Source organism: Gadus chalcogrammus, chromosome 12 (assembly GCF_026213295.1).
Source record: "Gadus chalcogrammus isolate NIFS_2021 chromosome 12, NIFS_Gcha_1.0, whole genome shotgun sequence".
NCBI lineage: Eukaryota > Metazoa > Chordata > Actinopteri > Gadiformes > Gadidae > Gadus > Gadus chalcogrammus.
This window is the reverse complement of record NC_079423.1, coordinates 12,411,021-12,416,712: the sequence shown is the minus strand read 5'-3', so window position 1 is coordinate 12,416,712 and position 5,692 is coordinate 12,411,021. Positions and strand designations below refer to the sequence as shown.

The following is a 5,692-nucleotide window of genomic DNA, read 5'->3' as shown; positions in this document are numbered from 1 at the left end:
AATTCAATGTAATTATCTAAATACACTGCGTGTGCGTGTGATGTTCAATGTTTGAACCAAGGTTAACGGTTAAAGTGTCAGAGAATGGGTGGGGATTTTTTGAACGTCCTCACCATGATCTGAAGTGAGCGTGCGTGTTTGTGTTGGTGAAAGTTTAAGAAATGTACAAGCTGTCGGTTCAGCTCTCTGGTGCTCCTGCCTGGGCAGTATCACTATACGGTCCTCATGTGTTCACAAAAAATAGTTTTGAGAGACGTTGTCAGTGTTTTGTATGGTTGCTTAAATCCTCCAAAGCGGTTGGGCAGTAAACATCGAGTCACGGTACGCCAAGGATAGGCCACGGAGGCAATGAGCTCGGAGTTGAAAAAAGAAAATGCTTACAGCACCTGGTATTCCCAGGCGGTCTCCCATCCAAGTACTAACCAGGCCCGACCCCTGCTTAGCATCCGAGATCAAACGAGATCGGGCGTGTTCAGGGTGGTATGGCCGTAAGCAATTAGTGCAGGCGCAAAACCAGGTTTTATACAGTAGCACATAAGGAGTGAGAAAGCTGCTGAGGCTCGACGTTACACTTTTACAAAAACAATCATTAGTTAGATATAACGGCAGTAATTGATTCAGTAGGACTCCTTATCCATGTAAACGATCATTGTGACATCTGAATTCATTAATTATCTGAAATACACTGCGTGTGCGTGTGATGTTCAATGTTTGAACCAAGGTTAACGGTTAAAGTGTCAGAGAATGGGTGGGGATTTTTTGACGTCCTCCCATGATCTGAAGTGAGCGTGCGTGTTTGTGTTTGTGAAAGTTTAAGAAATGTACAACTGTCGGTTCAGCTCTCTGGTGCTCCCTGCTGGCAGTATCACTATACTGTCCTCATGTTTCACAAAAATAGTTTTGAGAGACGTTGTCAGTTTTTGTATGTTGCTTAAATCCTCCAAAGCCGTAGGCAGTAAACATCAGGTCATGGTACGCCACGGAGTCAATGAGCTCGAGTTGAAAAAGAAAAAGCTTACAGCACCTGGTATTCCCAGGCGGTCTCCCATCCAAGTACTAACCAGGCCCGACCCTGCTTAGCTTCCGAGATCAGACGAGATCGGGCGTGTTCAGGGTGGTATGGCCGTAAGCAATTAGTGCCGGCGCAAAACCAGGTTTTATACAGTAGCACATAAGGAGTGAGAAAGCTGCTGAGGCTCGACGTTACAATTTTACAAAAACAATCATTAGTTAGATATAAACGGCAGTAATTGATTCAGTAGGACTCCTTATCCATGTAAACGATCATTGTGACATCTGAATTCATTAATTATCTGAAATACACTGCGTGTGCGTGTGATGTTAAATGTTTGAACCAAGGTTAACGGTTTAAAGTGTCAGAGAATGGGTGGTGATTTTTTGACGTCCTCCCATGATCTGAAGTGAGCGTGCGTGTTTGTGTTGGTGAAAGTTTAAGAAATGTACAACTGTCGGTTCAGCTCTCTGGTGCTCCCTGCTGGCAGTATCACTATACTGTCCTCATGTTTCACAAAAATAGTTTGAGAGACGTAGTCAGTTTTTGTATGTTGCTTAAATCCTCCAAAGCGGTTGGCAGTAAACATCAGGTCACGGTACGCCACGGAGTCAATGAGCTCGAGTTGAAAAGAAAAAACTTACAGCACCTGGTATTCCCAGGCGGTCTCCCATCCAAGTACTAACCAGGCCCGACCCTGCTTAGCTTCCGAGTTCAGACGAGATCGGGCGTGTTCAGGGTGGTATGGCCGTAAGCAATTAATGCAGGCGCAAAACCAGGTTTTATACAGTAGCACATAAGGAGTGAGAAAGCTGCTGAGGCTCGACGTTACACTTTTACAAAAAAATCATTAGTTAGATATAAACGGCAGTAATTGATTCAGTAGGACTCCTTATCCATGTAAACGATCATTGTGACATCTGAATTCATTAATTATCTGAAATACACTGCGTGTGCGTGTGATGTTAAATGTTTGAACCAAGGTTAACGGTTAAAGTGTCAGAGAATGGGTGGTGATTTTTTGACGTCCTCCCATGATCTGAAGTGAGCGTGCGTGTTTGTGTTGGTGAAAGTTTAAGAAATGTACAACTGTCAGTTCAGCTCTCTGGTGCTCCCTGCTGGCAGTATCACTATACTGTCCTCATGTTTCACAAAAAACAGTTTTGAGAGACGTTGTCAGTTTTTGTATGTTGCTTAAATCCTCCAAAGCGGTTGGCACTAAACATCAGGTCACGGTACGCCACGGTAGGCCACGGAGGCAATGAGCTCGAGTTGAAAAAGAAAAAGCTTACAGCACCTGGTATTCCCAGGCGGTCTCCCATCCAAGTACTAATCAGGCCCGACCCTGCGTAGCTACCGAGATCAGACGAGATCGGGCGTGTTCAGGGTGGTATGGCCGTAAGCAATTAGTGCAGGCGCAAAACCAGGTTTAATACAGTAGCACATAAGGAGTGAGAAAGCTGCTGAGGCTCGACGTTACACTTTTACAAAAACAATCATTAGTTAGATATAAACGGCAGTAATTGATTCAGTAGGACTCCTTATCCATGTAAACGATCATTGTGACATCTGAATTCATTAATTATCTGAAATACACTGCGTGTGCGTGTGATGTTAAATGTTTGAACCAAGGTTAACGGTTAAAGTGTCAGAGAATGGGTGGTGATTTTTTGACGTCCTCCCATGATCTGAAGTGAGCGTGCGTGTTTGTGTTGGTGAAAGTTTAAGAAATGTACAACTGTCGGTTCAGCTCTCTGGTGCTCCCTGCTGGCAGTATCACTATACTGTCCTCATGTTTCACAAAAATAGTTTTTGAGAGACGTGTCAGTTTTTGTATGTTGCTTAAATCCTCCAAAGCGCTTGGCAGTAAACATCAGGTCACGGTACGCCACGGAGTCAATGAGCTCGAGTTGAAAAAGAAAAAGCTTACAGCACCTGGTATTCCCAGGCGGTCTCCCATCCAAGTACTAACCAGGCCCGACCCTGCTTAGCTTCCGAGATCAGACGAGATCGGGCGTGTTCAGGGTGGTATGGCCGTAATCAATTAGTGCAGGCGCAAAACCAGGTTTTATACAGTAGCACATAAGGAGTGAGAAAGCTGCTGAGGCTCGACGTTACACTCTTACAAAAACAATCATTAGTTAGATATAAACGGCAGTAATTGATTCAGTAGGACTCCTTATCCATGTAAACGATCATTGTGACATCTGAATTCATTAATTATCTGAAATACACTGCGTGTGCGTGTGATGTTAAATGTTTGAACCAAGGTTAACGGTTAAAGTGTCAGAGAATGGGTGGTGATTTTTTTGACGTCCTCCCATGATCTGAAGTGAGCGTGCGTGTTTGTGTTGGTGAAAGTTTAAGAAATGTACAACTGTCGGTTCAGCTCTCTGGTGCTCCCTGCTGGCAGTATCACTATACTGTCCTCATGTTTCACAAAAATAGTTTTGAGAGACGTTGTCAGTTTTTGTATGTTGCTTAATCCTCCAAAGCGGTTGGCAGTAAACATCAGGTCACGGTACGCCGCGGAGTCAATGAGCTCGAGTTGAAAAAGAAAAAGCTTACAGCATCTGGTATTCCCAGGCGGTCTCCCATCCAAGTACTAACCAGGCCCGACCGTGCTTAACTTCCGAGATCAGACGAGATCGGGCGTGTTCAGGGTGGTATGGCCGTAAGCAATTAGTGCAGGCGCAAAACCAGGTTTTATACAGTAGCACATAAGGAGTGAGAAAGCTGCTGAGGCTCGACGTTACACTCTTACAAAAACAATCATTAGTTAGATATAAACGGCAGTAATTGATTCAGTAGGACTCCTTATCCATGTAAACGATCATTGTGACATCTGAATTCATTAATTATCTGAAATACACTGCGTGTGCGTGTGATGTTAAATGTTTGAACCAAGGTTAACGGTTAAAGTGTCAGAGAATGGGTGGTGATTTTTTGACGTCCTTCCATGATCTGAAGTGAGCGTGCGTGTTTGTGTTGGTGAAAGTTTAAGAAATGTACAACTGTCGGTTAAGCTCTCTGGTGCTCCCTGCTGGCAGTATCACTATACTGTCCTCATGTTTCACAAAAATAGTTTTGAGAGACGTAGTCAGTTTTTGTATGTTGCTTAAATCCTCCAAAGCGGTTGGCAGTAAACATCAGGTCACGGTACGCCACGGTAGGCCACGGAGGCAATGAGCTCGAGTTGAAAAAGAAAAAGCTTATAGCACCTGGTATTCCCAGGCGGTCTCCCATCCAAGTACTAACCAGGCCCGACCCTGCTAAGCTACCGAGATCAGACGAGATCGGGCGTGTTTTTTTTCTTTTGGTGACACCCGTCACTACTTACAGCAACCTGGGCTTCTGAGGAGGTCTCCCATCCAAGTACTAACCAGGCCCAACCCAGCTTAGCTTCCGAGATCAGACGAGATCGGGCGTGTTCAGGCTGGTATGGCCGTAAGCAATTAGTGCAGGCGCAAAACCAGGTTTTATACAGTAGCACATAAGGAGTGAGAAAGCTGCTGAGGCTCGACGTTACACTTTTACAAAAACAATCATTAGTTAGATATAAACGGCAGTAATTGATTCAGTAGGACTCCTTATCCATGTAAACGATCATTGTGACATCTGAATTCATTAATTATCTGAAATACACTGCGTGTGCGTGTGATGTTAAATGTTTGAACCAAGGTTAACGGTTAAAGTGTCAGAGAATGGGTGGTGATTTTTTGACGTCCTCCCATGATCTGAAGTGAGCGTGCGTGTTTGTGTTGGTGAAAGTTTAAGAAATGTACAACTGTCGGTTCAGCTCTCTGGTGCTCCCTGCTGGCAGTATCACTATACTGTCCTCATGTTTCACAAAAATAGTTTTGAGAGACGTTGTCAGTTTTTGTATGTTGCTTAAATCCTCCAAAGCGCTTGGCAGTAAACATCAGGTCACGGTACGCCACGGAGTCAATGAGCTCGAGTTGAAAAAGAAAAAGCTTACAGCACCTGGTATTCCCAGGCGGTCTCCCATCCAAGTACTAACCAGGCCCGACCCTGCTTAACTTCCGAGATCAGACGAGATCGGGCGTGTTCAGGGTGGTATGGCCGTAAGCAATTAGTGCAGGCGCAAAACCAGGTTTTATACAGTAGCACATAAGGAGTGAGAAAGCTGCTGAGGCTCGACGTTACACTCTTACAAAAACAATCATTAGTTAGATATAAACGGCAGTAATTGATTCAGTAGGACTCCTTATCCATGTAAACGATCATTGTGACATCTGAATTCATTAATTATCTGAAATACACTGCGTGTGCGTGTGATGTTAAATGTTTGAACCAAGGTTAACGGTTAAAGTGTCAGAGAATGGGTGGTGATTTTTTGACGTCCTCCCATGATCTGAAGTGAGCGTGCGTGTTTGTGTTGGTGAAAGTTTAAGAAATGTACAACTGTCGGTTCAGCTCTCTGGTGCTCCCTGCTGGCAGTATCACTATACTGTCCTCATGTTTCACAAAATAGTTTTGAGAGACGTTGTCAGTTTTTGTATGTTGCTTAAATCCTCCAAAGCGGTTGGCAGTAAACATCAGGTCACGGTACGCCACGGTAGGCCACGGAGGCAATGAGCTCGAGTTGAAAAGAAAATGCTTACAGCACCTGGTATTCCCAGGCGGTCTCCCATCCAAGTACTAACCAGGCCCGACCCT

At 44.5% G+C, this 5,692-nt stretch overlaps 9 non-coding genes across 9 annotated transcripts in view; all 9 read right to left on the bottom strand.

Moving 5' to 3' along the window:
• Positions 1–374: 374 nt before the first annotated feature.
• Positions 375–494, bottom strand: LOC130395111 (5S ribosomal RNA). The gene has a single exon (XR_008898206.1). It is a non-coding gene; the product is annotated as a 5S ribosomal RNA (ribosomal RNA).
• Positions 495–1,012: 518 nt separating this feature from the next.
• Positions 1,013–1,131, bottom strand: LOC130399478 (5S ribosomal RNA). Its single transcript, XR_008901987.1, has one exon. It is a non-coding gene; the product is annotated as a 5S ribosomal RNA (ribosomal RNA).
• Positions 1,132–1,649: 518 nt separating this feature from the next.
• On the bottom strand, positions 1,650–1,768 carry LOC130399629 (5S ribosomal RNA). Its single transcript, XR_008902133.1, has one exon. It is a non-coding gene; the product is annotated as a 5S ribosomal RNA (ribosomal RNA).
• A 529-nt stretch (positions 1,769–2,297) lies between these two features.
• On the bottom strand, positions 2,298–2,416 carry LOC130394235 (5S ribosomal RNA). Its single transcript, XR_008897414.1, has one exon. It is a non-coding gene; the product is annotated as a 5S ribosomal RNA (ribosomal RNA).
• Positions 2,417–2,935: 519 nt separating this feature from the next.
• On the bottom strand, positions 2,936–3,054 carry LOC130400101 (5S ribosomal RNA). The gene has a single exon (XR_008902583.1). It is a non-coding gene; the product is annotated as a 5S ribosomal RNA (ribosomal RNA).
• Positions 3,055–3,573: 519 nt separating this feature from the next.
• LOC130394031 (5S ribosomal RNA) lies at positions 3,574–3,692 on the bottom strand. The gene has a single exon (XR_008897229.1). It is a non-coding gene; the product is annotated as a 5S ribosomal RNA (ribosomal RNA).
• A 653-nt stretch (positions 3,693–4,345) lies between these two features.
• LOC130395515 (5S ribosomal RNA) lies at positions 4,346–4,465 on the bottom strand. Its single transcript, XR_008898564.1, has one exon. It is a non-coding gene; the product is annotated as a 5S ribosomal RNA (ribosomal RNA).
• Positions 4,466–4,984: 519 nt separating this feature from the next.
• On the bottom strand, positions 4,985–5,103 carry LOC130397341 (5S ribosomal RNA). The gene has a single exon (XR_008899934.1). It is a non-coding gene; the product is annotated as a 5S ribosomal RNA (ribosomal RNA).
• A 527-nt stretch (positions 5,104–5,630) lies between these two features.
• Positions 5,631–5,692, bottom strand: part of LOC130401151 (5S ribosomal RNA) — a 119-nt gene continuing 57 nt past the window's right edge. Inside the window, exon 1 of the ribosomal RNA XR_008903608.1 lies at positions 5,631–5,692. This exon is cut by the window's right edge and continues 57 nt beyond it. This is a non-coding gene — a ribosomal RNA (5S ribosomal RNA).